The 27,742-nt window shown below is 40.8% G+C and overlaps 1 long non-coding RNA gene across 1 annotated transcript; it reads left to right on the forward strand.

Annotated features, from left to right (window-relative positions):
* Positions 1–1,047: 1,047 nt before the first annotated feature.
* LOC120514473 lies at positions 1,048–27,742 on the forward strand. The gene is made up of 4 exons (XR_005630472.1): positions 1,048–1,096; positions 1,443–1,514; positions 21,999–22,192; positions 27,559–27,742. It is a non-coding gene; the product is annotated as an uncharacterized LOC120514473 (long non-coding RNA).

Raw genomic sequence — 27,742 nt, forward strand, 5'->3', positions numbered from 1 at the left:
ACAATAGGAGGAGAGAGACACAGAAAAATATTGATGCCAGGAGTAATAACTTCTCAAAATGGACCTGCTGCTCATACACTGGACATTGGGATTAAGATGAATGGAAGCATCATTTGGATCCAGTTCTGCCTCAACAAAACCAACTCTCCTCAAAATCCAACTAATGGTCATCTAACATTGCCACACTGTCTTTCACTACTCAAATTGGGGTTGAGGTTGCTACCCTCACACCTAAAGGTGGCCAATTACACTTTGTTTGTAGTGCTCCAGATGACAATCTACAAATGGAAAAGTCACTGGATGCCTCATTGGCAAAGGAACATGGTAGATATTTCTTGATTCATGCAACCAAACATGACAATGCCTAACAATGGAGCATTTGGTTGTATACTGTGTTAAGCATGTGCATTTAGAGCAGGGGTTCTCAAACTCGGTCCTGGGGACCCCCTGTGGCTGCAGGTTTTTGTTCCAACCAGCCTCTGTTTTTAATTGGACTCCTGGGCTAATTAAGTGAATTGTTGTTTCCCAGATTCCCTGTTTTGGGAACAATATAGAAATTAGAAAACTAAGTTTGGTTAAAAAAAAAAAAGTATTAAAATGTACTAAGCAATTATATGTATTGTTTTCTTTTTAACAGTATTTTCATCTTGATTGTCATTCTACTTTTGTAGGTGTTCTAATTGTTTAATTAATCCGTTATTTACTACTTTGTGGGGCTGACGCTAAAGTAGTTGCGGCCTTTCACGATTGAGTGTTGTTTGCTTGGGTTTCTGCTCTGCTTGTTTTTAATTGTCATTACTAAGATTCAATGAAGGGAGCAAACTGCACAGAGAAAGGGCGAAATATAATAAAAAGAGAGTTAAGCATTTAAATCTATAGCAAAAACAGAAAGTTTCTTATAAATGTAAAAATCATACTGCTGTGCTTTTCTGAATGTAGAATAAAGATAATACCATCTAATTAAATGAGATGAGTGCTATCAGGTGTTGTCACTTATTAGGAATATGGTTGGAACAAAAACCTGCAGCCACAGGGGTCCCCCAGGACCGAATTTGAGCACTCCTAAATTAGAGGATATTTTCAGGGCTTCAAAAAGGTAGGCAGTACCACCTGAGTGGTTTCTTTTTATTTTTCCAGCTTAACTGGAGTTTTTCTTTTCTGTCTTCCCAGGCCCTTATAATCAGACTCATCTTATGAGACTTCACAAAAATGATTCTATATAATCTTCTTTCCAATCTAATTATATATTGTGATTGATTTTTTTGTTATTTATTCTTTATTATTATAACACAATTTTAATTTGTTTTTCTTGCATCTGTTTCTTTGACATTTTAAAAGCACTTTGGGCTATATTCTTTGTATGAAAATGTGCTATAGAAATAAATGTTGTTGAGCAGAAAAGGGGGCACAGTCACTAACATCATCTCCATTTTCACTTGCAGTTCAGAGATTGGTAGATCAAATGATGAGTGATCTAGTTTCCACTTACAACCATGAAGCTCCACCCCTTCCAGGTTAGCATTAAAAAGATTCCAAAGCTACTGGTAGTGTAAATTCTTTGAGGACCAGCATATGTGGAAGGCAGAGATCCACCTCAGCAGCATCTTTCTTTTCTCTGCACCAAGCCGTTACTTTTGCACCGTCACATCCATTTTTCTTTGAGCTTTTTCAAACTGTCTTATTCAATAGGGTTACTGATTGCTACCCTAAGACTTTGTTGGCTAATGTGTTTTGTTTAACTCTATTTAGGACTAATTATTTTTTCTTCCTTTTGTCCTAGGGCTGAATATTTTTCCAAAAAACTCAGTTTTCTAAAAAAACACACAAAGTAATGGTTTCATGCTTGAATCAACATAAAATACTTATGTTGTCACTACAGTATGCATGTTCACATACTTATTACATATGTGTTTCTCCCATCACTCATAAGCTGAAAGGCACTTTCTGGTAAAAAATACGGCTTGAAGTAGTTGAGTGACTGCTAATCTGTAGCGTACACCAGCAGGCCACATTGTTTAGTGAAGTCCAGTTGCTAGCTTGTCTCGATGTCTGTGTAGTCCTCTCAGGCTTCACACATTATATACTTCATATCTACATTTTCTCAATCATTACTAAAACATGAAAAATGTTTCTGTTTTAACAATGTGTTTACATAGATTGTTGTAGACACAGAACACACATGAAATGCATATGTTCCAAATAACGATATAGCATTTACTCTATACAACTCTCTAAGCAACTGACATGCAGGTAAACAGACTTGAGCTGAGAAAACTTTTGTGCGGTGGCAGGATGTGATAGCAGGCTACTTGCTGTTTGCTGCTTATCAACACATTTACAAGACGCTGACGGAGAGGTGCGAAAAAATTTAAGGTGGGATGGGTTTACAAGTTTTTTCATAGGCTTTGGTATTCTAGTGTTAAACAAATGTATGTTTCAATAAGATGGAAGAAAATGCAATGTACTGCAGTAAAGTGACAATGACAATAAATATCTATCTATCTAAATGAGGCAAACATTATTTTGAAATGCTGTATGAATAACAGTATTATTGTCAAATGTTTAGGGTGTGTGACATAGTTTCTATTAGACTGCAGTACAAAGATGCATGTGTGCCAATTGACTTAGCAATCTGTAGTGTGTAATTTGAGACAGGGAGCCTTCTTTGCATTCCCTGCTGTCAGCTATGTTATGAAATGTAAATCTACAGTATGGTAGTACTGTTCTCATTTTAAATATTATGGTACCCAAGACTAAAAGTCAGCAAATGATTTGATTCTGGAATTTATTAGTAGGCAATAGAAAGACGTCTTGACCAAATTCTGAAGGGATGTTTAGAATGAATTCAGGCATGATAGTAGAGGATTTTCTGGTGATTTAACACTAGAATTACCAGAGCCTACGAAAAACTCGTAGGTCCGTCCCACCTTAAATTGCTTCTTAAAACCGTTCTTACCTCTCCGCCAGCCTCCTTTTGTCCTGTAAATGTGCTGATAAAAACAAACTGCAAGCAGCCGGCTATTCCATCCCCCCACCGACTCAGAACGTGCACGAACTTCTCCAAGCTCATGCCTCGATTATCTGGGAGTGAAGTGGAGTTTTAGAGTGGAAATAATAGATTGTTATTTGGAACACACGCATTTTATGTGTGTTCCGTTTCTACAGTAATCTGTGTAAACACAATGTTAAAACAGAAACTTTTTCATATTTTAGTAATAAATGTTACAAAATGTAGACATAAACTATAAAATGTGTGAAGCCTGACAGAGAGCAAATAAACACTTTCATAAAAGCTTCAAGACTTTTACAACAGCTTCTGTGGCGTAGTGGTAAGATTTCATCACTTAGAACGCAGCAGACTTGGTGTACCTCAAGAGATTCGAGTTTGATTCCCCGCTGGGGAGAAAATTTATTTTTTTAACCTTCGCCGTTCGGCCTGTCTGAGCTCCCTGTCTATCTATATAGTAATAACAGTAATTTTATTATATATAGGAGCTTCCCTGTCTGCCTATCATATAGTGCCTTTCCTTCCTGCCTATCTATATATCTATCCCCTTAGCTGTTTTTTATATATCTATTATACAGTGCCTTCCCTGTTTATTTATATATCTAGTGCCTTCTCTGTCTGTCTGTCTGTCTGATTGCATATAGTGCTGAACTTACTGCTCTGTACTATTTTGTCCTCTGCATGTCCTGGAGTACAAAAGAAACACCACCATACAGCAACATGTGCGAACTGGCAAGATCGGGGAAAAACACGCGGTCACTGATTACAAACCGCAAGATGAATGAAAGAGACAATATATGTAAAAACATCATCGCACTAATACAATATTATTTGAAAACGAACAGCGTCATATCGGGTTTGAATATGCTCTCGATCTGCCGCTGTTCATTTTCAAATAATATTGCATGTACTGTGCGTTGAAACTACTGCACTGAATAAGCTGATTCCTTCTGTAACAGCGTCGGCATGTATTCAAACTCAATCTGACGCTGTTCGTTTTCAAATAATATTGCATGTACTGAACTATTTTAGAATAAAAACATACATTTGATTTCAGTCAGTCTGTAAGAGCCAGTGTAAATGCATGATAATTGAAAAGGTTAGCTTTTTTTTTAATTCAGTTACATTCTCTCAGTTGCGTTCACGATCCTCCCCCATCTGACACTGCTGTTTTCACATAAAGACGTGCTATAACTCAAATGTAATTTATTTGGAGATGCGCTATAGCTCAAATGTTATTTATATAGGGAAGAAAGTACAATGTCAGGTGCTCATTCAGTTCAATAGGAACCATAGCACAGAGAGATGTGTACACTGCAACAAGTACACATGTCGTGAATGTAGGAAGTGTGTGTGGGAATTGTTAATATTTGAATGTGATGATTTTATATAGCATGGAATGGAAATCAGCAGTTCTTAGCATTGCACCACGCAAGCTGTCGTATCAACCGCCTACTGTAACTTGCTTTATTTTTTCTTCACTTATAGTTTAGAATAAAAGTGCACTTGTTTTGTTATACTTGTACACCAACATATGTTCCTGTGTTTGAGCGACACGGGCATGCTCAAAAAATAGACGTGTAATGCCACAAATGGTGGGATGGGGGGGGCCAGGGTAGGATCCTGAACATGACTGAGAGAATGAAAAGTTAATAAAAAAAAAACTAACCTTTACAAGTATCATAAATTACACCGGCTGTTACACATTGAAATCAAATGTATGTTTTTATTCTAAAATAGTAAGAATAAGAGCAGTTTACTTCTCAAAACTGAATCCTGCTGGATCAAACTCATGACCTTTTGAATACTAGTCAGCAGCTAATACTATTACGCTACCAAGGCAGTTGTAGTAAGTATGTGTCAATGTGGCTTGCTAAGGTGGCTTTTTTCTGCAGTTATATTTTTGAATAAAAGCATACTTGTTCTGTTATATTTGTACCTTTTGTGAAAGTGTTTGATATTTAGACTTCAGGCTTCATACATTATATAGTTTATGCTTACATTTTGTCATTTACTACTACAATATGAAAAACGTTTCTGTTTTAAAAATATGTTTACACGGATTACACACGTGAAATGCGTGTATTCCAAATAATGATCTATTATTTCCACTCTAAAACTCCACTTCACTCCCAGGTAATCAATCAAGGCATGAGCTGGGAGAAGTTTGTGCACGTTCTAAGTTGGTGGGGGGGATGTAATAGCCGGCTACTTGCAGCTTTTCTTTTATCAGCACACTAGCAAAATACCCGCGCTTCGCAGCGGAGAAGTAGTGTGTTAAAGAAGCAATGAAAAGAAAAGGAAACATTTTGAAAATAACGTAACCTGATTGTCAATGTAATTGTTTTGTCACTGTTGTGAGTGATGAGTGTTGTTGTCATATATATATATATATATATATATATATATATACACACACATATATACACACAAATACATATATATATATATTGTCACGCACGCGCGAGTAGGAGGCCGCGGATTGATTCGACAGCACCTGGGAAACCACTGCGCCAGGGAATGGTGGGGTATTAACTTTCTCCCTCTGCTTCCTCATAGGAAAAAGACCGTCCTGCACCATAGGCACGGATGACCGCAGTGCGATACTTCCGCCCTTCCTCCGCCATCTTGCCCTGACGTCATCCTTCCCATCCTCCCTTGCGGTCCTTCCCGACATTCCTCCACTTCCGGCTCCTCCCCAATAAAATGGCCGCGGCGCCAGGAGTCGGTGTCGCGCATTATGAACTGTTTGTTTATGATTTTGACCTGTTTTTTTTCTGTACAATATACGGGGCGGAAAACCCCAACCCTTGCTACTGTCTCTCTCGGTCCTTTACAAGTGGCGTAGTCGGCAGGATTCAGAGATCCCGGAATGACGGAGGGACAGGACCTGAACACCGTGCTGCAGGGAATGAGCGCCCAGCTCCAGGCCCTGCAGCAAGCGCAAGCCGCTACCAACCGGGAGCTGGAGGCCACGAGGCCAGGTTAGTGGAAGCCCAACGGGCGAGACCAGACCCGCCCAGGCAGCCGCCTCATCCTATGGTGCCGGCGGGGCCCGGAGGGTCGATGCCTACCTGGGCATGTTTGAGAGGCGGCCACCCGGAGCAGTGGCAGCGGTCAGTGGGCGTCCATCTTGGCGCCATACCTAAAGGACCAGCGCTGCGGGCCTATTATGACCTCCCTGAGGAGGAGGCGCTAATTACGACCTCCTCAAGCCCGAAATATTGGCCCGCCACGGCATTAGCCGGGCCAGCAGGCGGCGAATGGCGGAACTGGGTCTTTGACCCGAAAAGCCCTTCGCGCCCAGGCGTTGAGTTCTGGGGCAAGATGGGCGCTGGCTACGGCCAGAGAGCCCGGCGGGCGGAAAGTCGTCGGCGGGTGGCCTGTGAAGGCCTGGTCAACGCAATGCCCAGTTCCCTCGCCCAGCAGGTCGGGGCACGCCTATCAAACATGTCGGGCCTCCTCGGCGTCCTGGAGCGTCAGTTGGCGGTCCTCCGACTTGGGGGTCAGAAAAGCCTGCTCGCGGGAACCGGCAGGGACGGGCGGCCACCCCCGAGCCCCCTCGCCGCGCTGCAGAAGCGCCAGCCAGAGCCCAAAGAGAGGCGGGTCCGCGCGCTGTTTCAAGTGTGGCGAGACCGGCCACCTGCTGCCAAACTGCCCCATCACATCGCCCGGAGCCTATGGACTGCAGCTGGACATCGCGGAGAGGTATTGTACCCGCCGCATCCCTTGGCGAGTCGAATACGGGAGTGGTGTTGCTAAATGGGCACGCCGTGGTGGCTTTGTTTGATTCCGGCAGCAACATTACCATTGTTGCTCGCCGTTTCGTCTTACCGCAACAGTGGTTAAAGCAACATTTGTTGGTTACCTGTGTACATGGGGGGACTAGGTCATATCGTTCCGCTCACTGCTATCTTACCTGGAAGGGGGAACCAATCAAATGGCGGTCGCTGTGTTACCTGACCCCCTTCCCAGTGATTCTGGGACAAGACTGGTCTAAAAAATCAGCGGTAAGCCATTCGCGCTCCGGGGCCTCGTTGGATCTTGTCATGAGGGGAAAAGGCACCCTCCCGCGGCCTCCACGCCGTGCACAAGGGCAGGCCCTATGGGGCTGGTGTCTCGGGGACCTTTCGTGGCTACGGACCTTGACCGGAAGATTCCGCGGAGAAGGGACTAGCCAGGAACTCTCCCCGGGCCCAGGCCCCAAGACCCTCTCGGCGGCCTGGACCATCAATTTCGGTCCACGCCGGCCTCCTTTAAGAGGGAGCAGTGGAATGATGACTCCCTGCGCTTTGCCCGGAACGCGATTGTTCTGCCTAACAGCTCACAGCGGACGGATCCACACCGCGGGAACCCTTCTTTGTCCTTGAAAATGATCTGTTGTACCGGTGGCTACCCATGAGGCGAGGTGCGGAAGTTGTTGCTAATTCAGCGTACCTTCCGGCGGGAGATATGCGAGTTGGCACATGCTCACCTCCTAAGGCCCACCTCGGGGCGAAAAACACTGGAGAGGATTAAGCTCCGCTTTTACTGGCCTGGGATCAATGAGGAGGTCCGGCGGTTCTGTCAATCCTGTCGAGTGCCAGACCCGCCAGATTCCTAGGAGGGACCGTGCTCCTCTAGTCCCTATTCCCCTCGTGGACATCCCCTTTGAAAGGATAGGGGTCGATTTGGTGGGACCCCTGGAGCCCTCAACCCGTGGCCACAAGTATATCCTAGTCATGGTGGACTATGCCACCCGGTACCCAGAGGCGGTTCCCCTGCGCTCGCTAATACTAAAAGCATCGCACGGGAACTGGTTAACTTGTTTTCACGCGTGGGCATACCCAAGGAGGTCCTCACGGACCAGGGTGCGCCCTTCACTTCGGATACGTTCAAGGAGGTGGCCAAATTACTGCAGATAAAGCACCTGAAAGCGTCAGTCTATCACCCGCAAACTGACGGGTTGGTGAGCGATTTAATCAGGCGCTTAAGCAGATGCTCCGCAAGGTAGTCAGACGGCAGGAACTGGGACCAGCTCCTCCCGCTCGTGCTTTTGCCTACCGGGAGGTACCCCAGGCCTCTACGGCTTCTCCCCTTTGAATTACTATACGGGCGACAACCCGGGGAATCCTCGACATCCTAAAAGAGGCTGGGAGGCGAGGCTCTTCCCTCCTCTAATATTTTGAGCGTGGCGCAACTGCGCGACCGACTCACAAAGATCAGGCCCCTCCTAAAGAGCACGTGACTCGTGCGCAAGCAGCGCAGGCCGGTGTTACAACCGCAACTCCGTCCTCAGGGAGTTCCGCCCGGGGGACCGAGTTATGGTGCTCGTCCCGACCTCCCACTCGAAGCTGCTCGCTCACTGGCAAGGGCCTTACGAGGTTAAGGAGAGAAAGGACTCGTCGACTATTTGGTAAAACAGCCCAACCGTCGACCGGTGAGAGGATCTATCATGTCAACCTGTTAAAGCCCTGAGAGATAGAGAGGAGCTTCCCAGCTCCGTAGGTCACTCTCCCTTTTACAAGCACAACTGCCCTTAACCTCGGCGAAGAGCTGACCCCAAGCAGCGGCAGGAGTTAGCCCAAACACTCCGAGCCATCCCGAGGTAGTGGCGAGTCACCCGGCGGACGCGCTGATTGAGCGCGATATAGTCACGGGCCGGGGTAATCGTCCGGGAGAGGCCCTACCGACTCCGGAGGCAAAGCGCGCAGAGGTCGAACTGGAGGTGAAGCGTATGTTGGACATGGACATAATTGAAGAGAGCCATAGTCCCTGGTCCAGCCCTATTGTCCTCGTCTCCAAGCCAGGCGGCTCCTGGAGGTTCTGTAATGACTTTAGGCGTCTGAATCAGATCTCCAAGTTCGATGCCTACCCCATGCCCGCATTGGCGACCTCCTTGGCGGCTGGAGTGCGGCTCGATATCTGACTACCCTTGACATGACAAAAGGGTATTGGCAAATTCCTTTAACGGCATCCGCAAAGGAGAAAGCGGCCTTTAGCACCCCTAGCGGGCACTGGCAGTACAAGGTCCTCCCATTTGGGCTGCGGGGCCCGGCGACCTTCCAGCGTCTGGTAGATAGAGTGCTGGCCCCACCAGTCCTATAGCGCCGCCTACCTGGATGGCGTTGTCATCTATTCCGGCACCTGGGAGGAGCATCTACTGCAGGTCGCAGCTGTCCTCCGAACACTGGCTAAAGCCGGCCTCCGCATAAACCCCGGAAGTGTTTTTGGATTAAAGGAGGCCAAATATTTAGGCTACCTCGTGGGACAAGGACAGGTGCGCCACAGAGCTCCAAAGTGAAAGACATCTTAGAATGGCCCCGTCCGAGTACCAAGAAACAGGTGCAGGCTTTCTTGGGGCTTGCGGGGTACTACCGCCGGTTTGTTCCCGTTTCTCGAAGAGCAGCACCCTTGACTGACCTGACAAAAGGCTCCCTATACGTGGTGTGGACCGACAAAGCAGAACAGCGTTCAGTGACCTAAAGAAGGCCCTAACGTCGGCACCTGTGTTACGGACGCCGATTTTGGGCTCCGTTTATTCTCCAGACCGACGCTTCGGACACAGGCCTGGGTGCCGTGCTGAGCCAAAGCGTCGATGGTGTCGAGCACCCTGTGATGTACCTTAGCCGGAAACTGATGGACCGGGAGACCCGGTACGCGGCAGTGGAGAGGGAGGCCTTGGCCATTAAGTGGGCAGTGACCCACCTCCGTACTACCTGCTGGGTCGCGAGTTCGCTCTGGTGACTGATCACGCTGCACTTCAGTGGATGTCCCTGCACAAAGAGTCGAATCCGCGGGTCACCAGGTGGTTCCTGGACTTACAGCCGTATAAGTTCACTGTCACTTATCGGGGGGCACCCTTCAGGCCAATGCCGATGCCCTCTCGTATTCACGACCTCTCGGTTAGGTCCGCCCGACCTGGCGGTCCTGGGCTAAGGGGGGAGTCGTGTCGCACGCGCGAGTAGGAGGCCGCGGATTGATTCGACAGCACCTGGGAAACCACTCGCCGCCAGGGAATGGTGGGGTATTAACTTTCTCCCTCTGCTTCCTCATAGGCAAAAAGACCGTCCTGCACCATAGGCATGGATGACCGCAGTGCGATACTTCCGCCCTTCCTCCGCCATCTTGCCCTGGCGTCATCCTTCCCATCCTCCCTTGCGGTCCTTCCCGACATTCCTCCACTTCCGGCTCCTCCCCAATAAAATGGCGACGCCAGGAGTCGGTGTCGCGATATGAACTCTTTAGTTTATGATTTTGACCTGTTTATTTTTTCTGTACAATATACGGGGCCGGAAAACCCCAACCCTTGCTACTGTCTCTCTCGGTCTTTTACAATATATATATACATACATACATACATACATTATATGTGTGTGTGTATGTATGTATGTGTATATATATATATATGTATTTCTGTGTATATATGTGTGTGTACTCACACACATATAAACATATATACATATACATACATATCTACATATATACACACACAGCAATACACACACAGCAATAACTCTAGCTTCGTAATAACTTGCAGCATCATAAGGTAGACTTGATTAATGCGGTAAGTGTTCGGCAAGGCAGCTGAAGCGCTGCATTATGGGATCTGTAGTTTATTGTGTTACCAGCGCTTCATATACCCGGGCCATTAATAACAATAATACAGCATATAAAATGATCTCGGGCGGATATAATTACACACCGGGCGGATGTGGCCCTGCCCTTGAGTTTGACACATATGGACTAAATAGAACTTGAAAAGATATATTTTTTCAAATGTGATCGCGCAATTCAGATAGAGTTGACGCACACTACAGCCTGCATGCCTCAATGAGTCATCCTCCCCTCGCTCTTACTTTTTTACTGTTTATCTAATGAATACACTGAGTATGGCTTTACCAAAACAATCATTGATGGCGAATAAAGTATCCATTATTCGAGTATGTAGAGCGGGATATATATATATATATATCTATACTAATAAAAGGCAAAGCCCTCACTCATTCATTCACTCACTCACTCATCACTAATTCTCCAACTTCCCGTGTAGGTAGAAGGCTGAAATTTGGCAGGCTCATTCCTTACAGCTTACTTACAAAAGTTGGGCAGGTTTCATTTCGAAATTCTACGCCTAATGGTCATAACTGGAAGGTATTTTTCTCCATTAACTGTAATGGAGTTGAGCTGGCAATGACGTGGGCGGAGTTTCGTGTGACATCATCACGCCTCTCACGTAATCACGTGTACTGACTGTCAACGCAGTGCGTAGAAAACCAGGAAGACCACCAAAAAAGCCCTTAAGAAAACATGCATTATATAATTGAGAAGGCAGCGAAACAATAAGAAGCGAGCGAGTGACATATACTACCATATTCATGACTGCTGCTACCTCGGAAAGAAAGCAAGGTGTAAACCTAAACTTTAAATTAAGTTCATAGACAGGCTACGCTGGCGTTTCACATGCCCACAGGTAATGCGGGATACAAGTTTAATGAGAGGACGCAGGATATAAACAAGAGTTTTGATCACTTTATAACTAAGTTAAAATTGTAGGTGAAGGGGTGTGCTTATGCAAATTCCGAGACTGTGTTTGTGGGGATTGACAGTTAAGGCGGGTGGGGAGTCACGTCATCATCTCCCTCCCATTCATCTCATTTGGCTCTGAGCTGAGCTCTGCAGCTAACGCCGTCTTCCGAAGCAACTTGGTCAGACTGCCACCAAATACTCACAGAAAAATCCACAAGTTAATACACACGCTGTCTCTATAGAGTTTCTCCACACTGAATCCTCCAGGCACTACTTACAAAAGGTTACATTGACAATCGTGTTACGTTATTTTTAAAATCTTTCCTTTTCTTAGCACAAGCACAGCTGAGAAGCTTGATGCATGTGCTCCATAGCGTTAAAAATAATGCATTTAATCACACTTTGCATTACAAGCACAGGGGAGCTTTTGTCAATGCATGATTTCCTGGTACACCGATTACTTTGATCAGCGCATTCCCGATTCATTTTACCCTCGCACCGCCTTAGTTTGAGAAGAAGTATGAAAAAATATGAGGTTAACACAGAAAAATCACCAATTCAAGCTTCATGAATAATCGATTCGCCATCAATAATTGTTTTGGTAAAGCCATCCTCCTTCCATTTTATAATTTTTCCGCCACTAGCCGTGATTAAATGAACGGTAAATAAAGGAAGAGCAAAGCGAGGGTGACTTATTTAGGCAGGCATATATATGACAGCAACACTCATGACAATGTCAATCATGTTACGTTATTATTAAAATGTTTCCTTTTCTTTTTCATTACTTCTTTAACACACTACTTCTCCGCTGCGAGGGGCGGGTATTTTGATATATATATATACATATATATCATATAATATATGAATGACCTCCAAAAGCTGAGACTTTTGATATCATGAAGCGTGTCTGCAAAACTGTGGTCTCCTGCCCTGCAGAAGTCGAGCAGCCAGCGTGCATAGCTGTGCCGGCCTTTGAGACGCTGACTGCGCTTCTGCCTTAAGTCAAAGTGAGCACTTTTAGTTTTTTTCATCCTCCCCTTGCGCTATAGCCCAGACAAGTGCAAACACGGGACCCCTTTTCTACACCACGGCAAAATAATATTAAGGCGATTCACACTTTCTTTTGCGTATACGATTATGAGGTTCTCACCCGGATTATGAAGACACACACGAGTAGAGGACTGACAGTGCCATCACAGCCGATTAATGGCGAGGCGTCTCACCAGTCTACACAAGACCCACGACTGTCGTCAAAAGGCGATCATAGCGTCAGCGAACACATCTCTCTATACTATATAAAAGAAAAGGCAACTTTCCTTTCTTTACAACTTTTTTCCTTTTGTTCCAAACTAAAGCCTTTCTCGCTTAACACTGCAGAGGACACAAAACTAATTTTCTTTAAATGCGGTAAGGCACATTACCAGAGGCACAAATTTGACGTTCACATAGAAAATGTCATTTCTATACCACAGCCGTCGTGTAGCGCCTTTCAAAAGGGATCTACTACCGAGAGATGATCCATATACATTTTAGCTGCTGTTAGTTACTTACCTGTTGTGTTACACAGTCTTTAAAATGTAGTTTACCATAACCACTCCAGTAGTGCTCAATGTACCTGTACTTCTTAAAGCGTTAATGTTTTACTGTTTAATAACTTATAGACTATATTTTATTATTTCTCCCTTGCACTCAGTGACCAAAGCTATACACACACATATATAAAAGCTATACACACAAGTATATGTATGTGTATATATATGTATGTATGTGTGTGTGTATATATATATATATATATATATACACACACACACACCCCTATCTACATTATATATATATATTATATATATATATGTATGTATGTGTGTATGTATATATATATATATATATATATATATATATATATATATATATATATATATATATATATATACACACACACACACCCCATCTACATTATATATATATATATATAGATAGATAGATAGATAGATATACATACATACATACATACACACATATATATAATTTGTGTGTGTGTATGTATGTATGTGTGTGTATATATGATGTAGATAGGTATGTATATATATATATATGTGTGTATATGTAGATATGTATATAGATATGTAGATATGAAGATATGTATGTGTATATATGTGTATATATATGTATGTATGTATGTATGTATGTATGTGTGTGTATATATACATATATATATATATATGACAGCAACAATCCAAGCTGTGAGAAAACAGTAAAAAGGAGGCGTGTCAGGCGTCGTGGTACATTTTCTGATGCAGCTAGACGAAAAAACTTTGTGACGCTGCCGCCAAATACACAAAACAATTACTTTGACAATCATGTTATATTATTTTTAAAATGTTTCCTTTTCTTTTTCATAACTTCTTTAACACACTACTTCTCGCTGCCAAGCTGGTATATATATATATATATATATATATATATATATATATATATATATATATATATATATATATATATATATATAGATAGAGAGATGAGAACAACACTCATATCAATGACAAAACAATTACATTAACAATCATGTTACGTTATTTTTAAAATTTTTCCTTTTTTTTTAGTACCTTCTTTAACACACTACTTCTCCGCTGCGAAGCGCGGGTATTCTGCTAGTATATATATATATATATACACCCGCGTATCGCAGCGGAGAAGTAGTGTGTTAAAAAAGGTAGAAAAAGAAAAGGGAACATTTAAAAATAACGTAATATACTGTCAATATACAGTATTTGTTTTGTGAGTGTTACTGAGTGTTGCTGTCATCAAGGATTTGATTATCATTATTTCTTTCAATCAGGTTCGTATTTGTAGGATGTGTTGTGTTCAAGTTACATTCCGTGTTTGTCAATCGTTGTAAAGATGACAGGTTTCATTCATCGATTCGTTTCTTACTGCATCAATAAACAGCTCGTCTTCTTCTTTATCTGAGACCTGACACACTGCATGCACGGGTTTTTTTTACACTGTCTTCCTTTAGCGGGACATTGACTTTTTCCAACGTGTGCTTTGTTTCCACAGTAGCTGCATTTATGAATATGCTTATCAGACGCTTCATATTTTTTGCTGCCTTTTCAATTGTGTAATTCGGTTTTGTTCAGCTCTTTGGAACTGTTGCTTTTATCTGTGCACTGCGTCAGTTCACGTGAGCCACTCGGTGTACTTGCATCGAAGGTTCCCAGCTGTGCTGGTGCCATCTCGTGCTATGTCCATAGCTTTATTTAATGTTACCTTAGTCCTGGCACTTAAAACTTTCTCTCGCAGTTTCGCTGAGTTTGTGTCAAACACCACCCTGACCATCTCATCTTCCTCTCCATAAGCACAGTCCTTCACCCGTGAATATTTACCCGTGGCAGTTTGCTATTGGATTGCCGCTGATGGACGGCCTTATATGGGCAGGCACTAAATTACAAACGCCAGCGGCAGCCTGTCTATGAACTTAATTTAAAGTGTAGGTTTACATCGTGCTTTGTTTCCGAAGTAGCAGAACTCATGAATATGGTTGTATATGTCACTCGCTCGCTTCTTATTGTTTCGCTGCCTTCTCAATTATATAATGCATGTTTTCTTGAGCGCTTTTTTGAGGTCTTCCTGGTTTTCTATGTACTGCGTGATTACGTGGAAGGCGTGATGATGTCACACGAAACTCCGCCCCCACGGCGTTGAAGCTCATCTCCATTACAGTAAATGGAGAAAAACTGCTTCCAGTTATGACCATTACGCGTAGAATTTCGATATAAAACCTGCCCAACTTTTGTAAGGAAGCTGTAAGGAATGAACCTGCCAAATTTCAGCCTTCCACCCACACGGGAAGTTGGAGAATTAGTGATGAGTTAGTGAGTGAGTGAGGGCTTTGCCTTTTATTAGTATAGATTTAGATTAACAAAAGACACTGGCGGAGAGGTGAGAACGGTTTTAAGAAGCGATTTAAGGTGGGACGGACTTACGAGTTTTTTCGTAGGCTCTGATAATTCTAAAAACCAGATTCAGTGAGAGTGATTCAAGCTTCTTTTGATGAGCAGTTTCATAAGAAGCAGCTCAGTGATAACATGTAGACACTGAAGAGAAGTCAGTTAAGCATCCAGAATGTAAGGAATTCAAGGGAAATCTCATAAAAACTAAATTTTCCCCTAAAGATAGAACTTTTAACACTGCAATAAGTAACTTCTCTTGTAGGTGTCTAAGAAGGATGAATTGATCAAGTCTGTATTGAGATCTGAAGAAACAATATAGAGGAAGCTCCAGCATAAACATAAAAAATAAAAATGTGCTCAAGAGAAGCGTGGAATGCTGATTAGAAACATTTGAACAGTTAGGTGCTAATGTCCAAGAAACCTAGTGGAACAATACATACATATTTTGGATGGGAAATTGAAATTCCTAATTGGGCAAAAGTTAGTCTTTATTATAGGAATAACCTTTGCAAACCTGAGGCTAAAAGAAGCCCTACTAAACAAGGAAAAAATGTAATTGTGGAATTGACCAGAATATCAACAGAGCTAACATTATAAGTAGGTAAGAATATAGCAAGAAGCAGTTAGGCTGGAATTAGGACAGGAACATCAGATAACGATTCTAGTGAAGGTAACAAAGAAGTGTGGGAGAAAGAGATATGATATAAAGATGAGATAGACTGAAAACAAGCATGACAGTAGAGAAAGGAGAGTAGAGAGTACTGATCATTAAAAGGAGAATAAAGCATTGTTGTTGAATGCAATCAAGGTTATAAAATTAAGCACCGAAGAGCAAAACTGAATATCAGTGCTCACTCACTTGTGAATCACCTTCTGTTATCTAAGTTTTCATCACACAGTCACACTTTTTTGCCTTTAAATTGTACTTTCTGCACCACTGCTATGAGGGGGATATCCATCTTGATTTTTCTTGACATGACAGCTAATGGAATAAAACCTTTATCTGCTGAAACAGTGCAACTACAGAAGCTCAGCAACCTCTGTCAATCGAATAAGTAATTGAAAGTCATTGACGGCAATTGAAAAATGTGCTATTTAGTACTAGATAGTTCACATTTTTGACATATACTTTTTGATTTTTATAGATGTTTTTCGTAATTACTATTAATCTCACGTGATAGATATACATGACTGCTTTTCAACTACAGTATACTGGCAACAACATTAGATTAATTCCACTTATATACTACAGTATATCTTTAAATGTTTTGTTAAAGTAAATTGTATTATTTTGTGCTCTTTAATGCAGTGCACCAAATATTTACAGAGTGGTTAAACATACATTTTTTATAAAGTAAAAATAAAATTGCCATACAATTACATGTAGTAAATTATTCTGTATAATAATAATGCATTATTTATCATCTTATTCTTCCTGAACAGGGCCTAGGTGAACCTGAATACAGTGTCTGTCTTTATAAAATTAATTTATATTTGAAGATCTACAATCAAAAACATTTCATGTTTGTTTATTGTGGAAGCAAGAATAACTTTTTCATATCTACTTTCTTGAGAACATTTTATTAAAGGCAATTTGTTTAAATTGCTACAGCTAAAAATAATTTATTAACTTTGAAAAAGATGAGCTGTTTTCTGCATTCTGCATCACTCATCTGTGGTAGTTTATTGCTAGATACTTGATATTTCACTTGAGTTGTACATAAAGAAATACTGAAAATAATGGTTAAACCATCATGTTATTTTTTATACAAAACAGGCACTGAAAAATTCATACTCATGTTAAGAGTTTCTTATTTACAGAAATCAAATAGGCTCCAAATGGGTATCTGAGCCTCATTATTTTTCAAAGTGACTCATGTACCCCTGGGACTTATAATATTTCAGTAAATATATCTAGGAAATGAAGAACTGAATATAATCCTGATTGATGATAAAAATGAGGGAATAGATAGATTGAAATAAGTTATGACTTGTGTAAGATTTTAACAATAATATAAAGGCAAAGATAGAATGAAAACTGTTTTCCTGCATCAAAGATGACCAAAAGGTAATTTACCACCAAACAATATTGTTAAACACTGAGGACACAATGACCAACCAATTAAGAATACCAGAAAGTTGCTTTAGCCTGACCATGGTCCACCAGAAACCTGCTTCAAGCTGTTCCGTTTTAATTACAGCACTAAACACCTTTGAGCTAGAGTAGACAGCAGACAATGTTGGCCCTGGAGTACTATGTTGTCAAAGCAGGTATAACTCGACCATCTTATCAGCCATTCTTCATCCATGATCCAAGCCCATGTGTGGAAGAGGTAAAGTAACATTCATTTATGAGGCTTTTATTGCTCTTCCTATGAAGGATCTTACTTCTCCGGTATCTTCTTTAACTCTCCATAAGCATCCATAAGAATACCAAGTGTGCAGATTCTAGCTGTATAGATTATAGGATATACTCTCATTTAAGATGGACCATTTCTGTTGAATAACATTGTACAAAAATACAGTAATTATATGATGGAGTTGCACAACCCAGCCACAGGGGATGCACAAACCAGTGTGTTTTCTTAATGCCGGTCCCAAGTCCGGATAAATGGGCAGGGCAGGAAAGGCATCTGGTGTAAAATTTTGCAAGATCAATATGCAGACAACAATGCAAATTTCCATACTGGATCAGTCGAGGCCCAGTTTAACAACGACCGCCACCAGTACCTTTAGCCAACAAATTGGGCTACTGATGACGGAGGAAGGAGGAAGGTGGAAGGTAGAGAGAGTGGAACTGAGAGTAGGAACTTTGAATGTTGGCAGAATGACTGGTAAGGGGAGAGAGTTAGCCGATATGATGGAGAGAAGGATGGTTGACATATTGTGCGTGCAAAAGACTAAATGGAAGGGAAGGAAGGCCAGGTGAATCGGAGGTGGATTGAAATTGTTTTATCATGGTGTGGATGGGAGGAGAAATGGTGTAGAGACAGAACAGTATGTCAAGAGTGTTTTAGAAGTGAAAAGAGTGTCAGACAGAGTAATGATTATGAAGCTGCAATTTAAAGGTGTGATATTGAATGTTGTTAGTGCATATGCACCACACATTGGGTGTTCATTGGATGAGAAAGAAGATTTCTGGAGTGATTTGGATGAAGTGATGGACAGTGTACTAAAAGGGACAGAAAGTGGTGATTGGAGTGGATTTCAGTGGACATGGTGAAGGGAACAGAGGAGACGAGGAGGTGATGGGTAAGTATGGTGTCAAGGAGAGGAATGAAGAAGGTCAGATGATAGTGGGCATGGCTGTGGTGAATGCGTATTTTAAGAAGATGGAGGAACATAGGGTGACAAACAAGAGTGGAATAAGATTCACACAGGTAGATTATATCCTATGCAGAAGAGTCAATCTGAAGGAGATTGAAGACTGCAAAGTAGTGGCAGGGGAAAATGTAGTTAGACAGCATAGGATGGTGGTCTGTATGATAACGCTGGAGATCAAGAAGAAGAGGAAGAGAGGGAGGACAGAGCAAAGGATCAAATGGTGGAAGCTAAAAAAGGAAGACTGCAGGGTTGAGTTTAGGGAGGAGGTAAGACAGGCACTGGGAAGCAGTGAAGAGTTGCCAGACAGCTGGGCAACTACAGCAGAAGTAGTAAGGGTGACAGCAAGAAGGGTGCTTGGTGTGACATCTCGACAGAGGAAGGAGGAAAAGGAAACCTGATGGTGGAATGGGGAAGTACAGGAGAGTATACAGAAGAAAAGGATGGTGAAGAAGAAGTGGAATATTCAGAGAGATGCAGAAAGTAGACAAGAGAACAAGGAGATAAGGTGCAAGGTGAAGACAGAGGTGGCAAAGGTTAAAGAAAAGGCATATGATGAGTTGTATGAGAGGTTGGACACTAAGGAGGGAAAAAAGGACCTGTACCGATTGGCTAGACAGAGGGACCAAGCTGGGAAAGATTTGCAGCTGGTTAGGGTGATAAAGGCTAAAAATGGAACCATACTCACAAGAGAGGAGGGTGTGTTGAGCAGATGGAAAGAGTACTTTGAGAGGCTGATGAATGAAGAGAATGATAGAGAGAGAAGGTTGGATGATGTGGAGACAGTGAATCAGGAAGTACAACGGATAAGGAAGGATTAAGTAAGGACAGCTATGAAGAGGATAAAGAATGGAAAGAGTGATGGTCCAGATGACATACCTGTGGAACCATGGAGTTGTTTAAGAGAGATGGCAGTGGAGTTTTAACCAGATTGTTTAATGGAATCTTGGAACTTGAGAGGATTCCTGAGGAATGGAGAAGACGTGTACTGATACCAATTTTTAAGAATAAGAGGGTAGTACGAACGGGGGATAAAATTGATGAGCCACAGCATGAAGTTGTGGAAAAGAGTAGTGGAAGCTAGGTTAAAAAGGGAGGTGATGATTAGTGAGCAGCAGTATGGATACATGCCAAGAAAGGGCACCAAAGATGCAATGTTTGCTCTGAGTATAGAAGTATAGAAAAGGCCAGAAGGAGTTGCATTGCATCTTTGTGGACCTGGAAAAAGCATATGGCAGGGTGCCTCAAAAGGAGTTGTGGTATTGTATGAGGAAGTCAGGAGTGGCAGAGAAGAGTTGTACAGGATATGCACGAGGGAAGTGTGACAATGGTGAGGACTGCGGTAGGAGTGACAGATGCATTCAATGTGGAGGTGGAATTACATCAGGGATCAGCTCTGAGCACTTTCTTATTTGCAATGTTGATGGACAGGTTGACAGACAAAATTAGACAGGAGTCCCCATGGACTATGATGTTTGCTGATGACATTGTGAACTGTAGTGAGAGTAGGGAGCAGGCTGAGGAGACCCTGGAGAGGTGGAGATATGCTCTAGAGAGGAGATGAATGAAGGTCAGTAGGAACAAGACAGAATACATGTGTGTGAATGAGAGGAAGGGCAGTAAAATAGTGAGGAAGGTGGATGAGTTTAAATACTTGGGATCAACAGTACAGAGTAACAGGAATTGTGGAAGAGAGGTTTAGAGAGGCAGACAGGGTGGAATGGCTGGAGAAGAGTGTTAGGAATAATTTGTGATAGACAGGTTCATCAAGAGTGAAAGGGAAGGTCTAAAGGACAGTAGTGAGATCAGCTTTGTTATATGGGTTGGAGATGGTGGCACTGACCAGAAAGCAGGAGATAGAGCTGGAGGTGGCAGAGTTAAAGATGCTAAGATTTGCTTTAGGCATGACAAGGATGGACAGGAGTAGAAATGAGTACATTAGAGGGTCGGCTCAGGTTGGGAAACAAAATGAGACAGGCGAGATTGCGTTGGTTTGGACATTGGTATATTGGGGAAAATGATGTAAAAGAGAGAGCAGAAAAGAGGAAGGCCTAAGAGAAGGTTTATGGATGTGAAAAGTGTATATATATTGTGAAAAGATCATGCTTGACACACTTAAAGAGATTTCGGGCAGCCACCTGTATATTATCCCTGGCTGCAATGGGTTTGGTTTTTGGCAGAAGTGTCTTTGATGTAGTCCAGGCATGAACTGATGAGGGTTTGTGAAGATGGTGGTTTTAAGTAGTCAGACCGGAAGTGACGTAGGGGAACCAGAAGTGACCATCTTCTGATGATAGTCTAGGCACCGTAACCAGAAGTTATGTCATCCTATGCAACGAAACCTGACGTGATGTTTTCCTAGGCACCGGATATAGAAGTGACACCATCAACGTTGAATCAGACAGGTTTTCTCACGACAGAAATAACAGAGATAACAGGAGAAGGTTCAGTGCTCCCCGCCACCCTCTGGCCTGGCATGGAATTACCTTCACTTGGTCCATACAACATCCTCCTACTTGCACGTATGTGACTATATATATATATATATATATATATATATATATATATATATATATATATATATATATATATATATATATATATATAATATATATATACACTGTAGATAGATACTCCTGTGCAAGTGGACTCTTTAATATAATTAGAAAATTGTTAACAGCTATTAAAACATCCAGTAATTACTTTCTCACATCTCGCAATGGGTTTGCTCATTCTTCTAGTTTAAGAAATAACATCTTATGTTCTGGGCTGTTTTTAAGTCCAGCCTTACAGGTATAACATCAAAGGAGTAGCTGACAAGGTCAGACATCTCCTTGGATTGCAGGTCCCTTTTGTGTCATGAAGTTATCATCTATATCACAACTGGGTGGCACTAACTCAGTGCAGGAGTTGAGTGTTGATTCAAATTGTAGTCTTGCTTGATGAAGGTAATCCATATGATTTTCACCTACTTTCCCAGTTAAAATGAAGAAATAGCGAGAATAAAAAATAATATCTTCCAAAGCTGCTATAGAGTATTAGGTTATACTTTTTAAGTTACAGTCCAAGGCCAAGAAATGTCTTCATACCGTGTAAATCTGTTATTAGTATTTGCAGAAATTATTTAAGTGTTCCTACCTATGGTATTTAAAGCATTGCTAATCTAAGAGGGCCTATCAGCAACTAATGTTTTTTTTTTCTTTTTTTCCCAGACAGCAAGAAAGGAGAAATACAGAATGTTGGGTCATCTGTATAATAAATTACCTTAACACTGTATGTGGGGACATGTTTTATCCAATATTCATTATTTTGGTATGTTTTAAAATAAACACATGGATCTATTGGAACACACTATATGAGAATGAATTTTCAACTGGTCATTTTAGGCTTTCTCCATCCAAACCAGGTAACTGTTATTGGTTAATATATCATTGGTTGGGTTGTGTCCTTGTAAAACAGAGTAACAAACCATCTACAATACTATAAAAACAACTTTATTAGTTATTGTATGCTTGTTAACGTACAGAAGTTAGTGAAGACAATTCAAAAGTGTAAGTTGATTGTTGAGGAATGCAAAGAACAGAAAACACAATTAGAAAAAATAAAAAAATGAGTATATTTTTCCTGTCTCAAGTTACCCATATAGCAGTAACACGTACCACTGAAAGCTGCTAATGATTCCCAGGGTAGCACTAACTTGACCATTGCATCCACCAAAACGACTCATTACCACAACAATGCTCCAAAAAAAATGGAGTACTTATTTAGTACATGATATTAGTAATAGTTATGCTATGAATGATTTTTTTGGCCCTTCACTTTGGCTAAAATTAATAACTGACATCATCAGAACAGATATAGTGAAAAGCAAAATCTTGAAAATCAAAGATAATACATTCCTAAAAACCACTGGATGTGTTTTTAAAATGGCTAATTATTTTTACAAAGTGGTCTCTGACACTGCGCCTAGACCATGGCCAGTCCATTCTATGTCTTAAGATGCTTTTTTTTTTCAAGTTATAAATGACAGAAAAGGGGTTCTTCACTCAGGGTTCTTGTAAAAAAGTGATATGATGATTCAAGTTTAAGGTAAGCTCATACTTTTCATTTTGAAATTACTAGTAGCCTAATTAGTATCAAGCTCAGCATAATATTATAACTTAAAACAGTCTCTGTGTATGCACTGGTGCATTGGCAGGCAGAGTTAGCTGGGGACTTCTGTCTTTACTTGTACAGGGGCCGTGTATGGGTTGCTCTGGAATGCATATCTGTATAGCACAATGCCATTTTTATCTGCATTTCTCCCACTGGCTAGTAACAGCAGAAAAGAAAATGAATACAAATACAGACAGTAAAATACATCTTCAGATTAAAGAGTCCAGAGCTACTAGGGTCTAGTGAACATTTTAAGCTGCCATCATGAAATAATCCGAGTTACCTACTCACCCGTTCACTTTACTCTATTCAAAGATAACATGACTCAAAAATGTCTTGTGTTTATTAAATAACAAAAAAAAAAATAATTGATGACGGGAACTATAATTACAGGTGCTCAACAGACAGAGACATCTTAGAGTAAATATTATTTGCACAGACAGAGAGATACAGTTGTGTCAAAAAGACATATGTTAAAAATACTTAAGCAGACAAAACAGTAAAGGCCGGCACAGAAGTGAAGTGGTTAGTGTTGTGATTGTAGTGTATCCTAATCAAAACACTGCATCCTTATATACTGAAAAACCATCCAAGTGTTCCATACTGCTCTCACCAGAATGTGTACCATTAACTCAGTAGCTCATGGTCTACATGATATTTAAATGAAGACTATTATTACCGTATTTGACTATCAACTGAATTAAAATTTAAATTTCAAGCCATAGTTTATCATCTGGATTAAAACTTCAGCTGCCTCTGTTTTTGTCCCGTTTGTCCTGTGTTGACTTTTCAAAAATGATTATGGTTATTTTACAAATGATATCTTTTTCAGTGCATTACATACAAAATCAAATTTAATTTATATACCACTGTATACATATTTAATGCTACATTCAGTTTATTATTTTATTTCCTATGGTCAGCATCAATAAAATAACTGCTGTAGGGGTTGAGCTTACCCATATATTCTGAAGGTTATTTCTCTGTAAGAAAACCACAAAATGCGATCATAATATTCAATTAATTGTTTTGTACAGTCCCAGCACTTTCGTCAGTAAATAAATTACCCTATGGCAAAAAACTAGTCAGAGTATTTTAGCAATACTACTCTGAAGTAGCAAAGCATGTGCTCCTAAAAGACACCATAAATCACATACATTTATAACGTGGATAGAAAACACGGCACATTGATGGTGTTTCTCGATAGTTTAGGTTAGTTTTCTAGATGGTTGAAGAAAGTTTGTCGGTCAACTGCTTCAAAAGAAGCTATGTGGTAGAGGAGAAAGAGTCATGGATGATAAGAAACAGATGATTGCTCGAGTGATTATTTTTTTAGCCTGATGGAAATTTGTCTTCCTTTTCCTAAATATAAAATAAACTCAAAACATAATGATTGTAAATGTCATGTAGTACTACAGTGTGTATTGCTAACAAATGTAGTAAGTCCTGTTATTTGACATTAATAGATTTTGACATTTTGTCATTAATCCTGTCAGCAATGTGCAAGTAATCATGCGCTCATATTTACATAATTCAAACTGTCTCAGCAGTCTTACTTGAATATCTGATGTTTCAGCTTTGAAAGTTAAACGTAACAGATAAATGAAAAAGTAAAATATCTAACCCTTACTGAACAAACATCTAGCTTTGTTCATTTGTGTGATGACAGGTTCCTAAGTGCCAGCAGTGCGATTCTGTGATCATTATAATAAACAATATTAATGGCAAACATATTATGTGCTTGATTTGCATTCTGCTTATTTATTGCTAACTATAAAGCACATCTTTTCTTTGAAAACAAGTAATTCTATATATATTTGCAACATATCATTATTATGAAAATATCTCCTTGGCTAAGCATCTTTATTGTATTCCAACAACAATTAAATTTTTTTCTGCTTTTTTGTGGACTTGCTGTCTTGATTATTTTTCAGTTTACTCTTAGGTTATTCTAACTTGAAGTAGGATAAGCAGTTTATGAAAAATTTTTTCATATTATATTTGCAGTCTCCTTAGCATTATGTTTATCCCCGGAAAAACAAGCCAAAATCACTCTTTTTTTTTTTTTTAACAAAAAAATATGTTCTTACATGTAACATAATCCTGTAAATAACAAACAGTCAACATAAATACAGGAGAAAAGTTATGTCTAGTGTCCACTGCTGCGCTGTAGCAGATTTAGTACACTTTCTCTGTGTGACATTTTTTGGGACAGTCACCAATACTATGTTGTAAGCAGGACAGTAGGAATGCATTTCTGTTTACACTTTTCATTTATTTTTTTCTGTTGCTCGCACATGAAACTGTAGAATATCAGTGCCTGACCTGCATGATTGACATGCCCCTTATGTTAATGCAGGCTATCACAGCTCAAGGTTTAGTAACTTTCACCTATTTCCCTGACACAAACATTGACAGTTGTCACATTGTGAACAGTGCCAATGTCTTGCTTGTCCTTGCACTTGATCACAATTATTTTGCCTTTTTGTCACACAACTACTCTTCCATCACTGTGAACAAGTTTCATGCATTCCAACTGTCCTGACATAACAGCAGTTTGGTCATGCAGTGTCTTGTCATGCATTAGTGTAACTTTCCATGTTAACGACTGAGACCAATTAATATCACTAATGTTTGAAAATAAATTAAGATTGTCACTATTGCTTGATCAAATAGATGCATGGAAGACACCATCTGTACCGCCCACCATACAGTGATGAGCCATCTGAAACACTCAGGGACCTATGTAAAGATGCTATTTGTCGATTATAGCTCGGCATTTTAATATAATCATCCTGAGCATAACCTGAACATTTCCTCCTCCTTCTGTGCTTGGATAAAGGATTTCCTCGATGGCTGCCAAAAACTGTTACATGTGGTGCCCCCAGTTCCTTCACCCTCACCCTTACCACTGGCTCCCCTCAGGGCTGTATACTGAGCCCACTTCTCTATGCCCTGTACACTTATGACTGTACATCTTATAACGTCAGCAACATTATCATCAAGTTTGCTGATGACTCTACCATTGTAGGTCTCATAACCGGTAATGATAAGCATACAGGGACAAGGAGCAGAAGTTCTCAGTGTGGTGCTACAGGAACAATCTATCACCCAAACCCCACAAAACTAAAGAGATTGACATCAGGAGACACAGAGCAGAGCCAACCCCACTCTTTTAACAGGGACTTGGTGGAGAGGGTCACATCTTTAAAGATTCTAGGAAAGTACATCTCTGAGGACCTGTCCTGGACACCAAACACTCTACTCCTGAGACTTCCCTGAAAAATGGAAATGAAGGGGAAGCTGCTGTTGACCTTCTACTAGTCAACCACTGAGAGTGTTTTAGTGTACTGTATTTCAACATGGCATGCCGACTGTCCAGCAGCAGACAGGATAGCTCTGCAGAGGGTAATATTCATGGCAGAGAAAATCATTGGATGCTCTCTGCCCTCTAGTGCCCATATTTTATTTCTAGTATGTACAATGATTACTATAGTGAAAAATAATTTCCACCCTTTACTTATTTATGTGTTTTATCTATTTCTTATAAAATGTGTGTTGTTATATTATTTGTTTGTCATTGTTTGTTGTACTTGCACCATTTACATGTGTAACTTTTACAATTTCATTGTACTGGTACAACAACAATGGCTTTCTAATTCTAATTTTAATTCTAATTGATTCAAGCAATGGTTCAGTTTCAGTTGGTTCTAAAACTGCCTTTTGTTTGCCATTGTATTTTTCATTGGAGGCTCATGAATATTGATGAGTTATGTTAGAATTACTATAAAGTGGCAGAAAGCATAAGATATTTATGCTTTTTTTGGTAGCATTATGTTATTTCATCCACTAAATGGCAGCACAATACTGTCCTGAGAGTTATTCAGGCTTAATACATATAATTACACGTCACCCCCTGCCTGACTCAAGCTTATCCATAACTGCATAGAATTCTGAGGCCAAGTCAAGCCTGAGGTTAATGCCAAGGAGGTTAGACAAATGTTTTTAACCAAAACAAAATAATCCAATCCAGTGTCTTATAAGCACTGGGTGCAGAGTATGAAACAACCCTGCAGTGGCACTAGTATATCAAGTTCACTGAGGTACACTCCCTGACTTGCACTCAAAGCCACTTTAGTGTCTCCAAGTAAACTAAACATGCACATCTTTGGATGTGAGAGAAAACCAGAATACTTACAGCATACAGACACAAGAAGAGCATGCAGACTCCACACAGACAACCACTTGACATGGGATTTAAATCATGAAAGCTGGATCATTTAGCCAATAACGCTAACCACTGTGCCACCATGCTGCCTTTTTAAATATAAGTCAGCTTTAAATAATAGAATTTTGTAAGAAAAACAGTTGTCAATCATGGTTTACTTTAGAAAACTAAAGTCTAGTCAACAGTCCTTGCAATTGTTTTCCTACAAAATTTAATCGGCATGTGTGCTTTATTCAGGACCATTATGAATGACAGACTCAATTATGTATGGTAGCTTTTATATGTGTGTAACTTTTTTTTGATTGGGCAACTCATTTGTCATGCTGTCAGAAAGATCATGATGCTGTGTTGTAATAAATGCAATTAAAAATAATTTAATCTTTACCTAGGTGAATTCAGGATGGTCGAGATCACAAGAGGATAGAATTTACCTTCATACACAGAGGAGCTGGTCTCCAGGCAACCTGAACTCTGGGTGCAGGAACCAATACTTGCCATTAGATTGTACAAACAAATATGATAAATTGCAGCAATAAAAGAGGTCAAATAATTTTCAGTCATAGTTCACAAATA

The sequence above is a fragment of the Polypterus senegalus genome, chromosome 14 (assembly GCF_016835505.1).
Source record: "Polypterus senegalus isolate Bchr_013 chromosome 14, ASM1683550v1, whole genome shotgun sequence".
NCBI classification, from domain to species: domain Eukaryota; kingdom Metazoa; phylum Chordata; class Cladistia; order Polypteriformes; family Polypteridae; genus Polypterus; species Polypterus senegalus.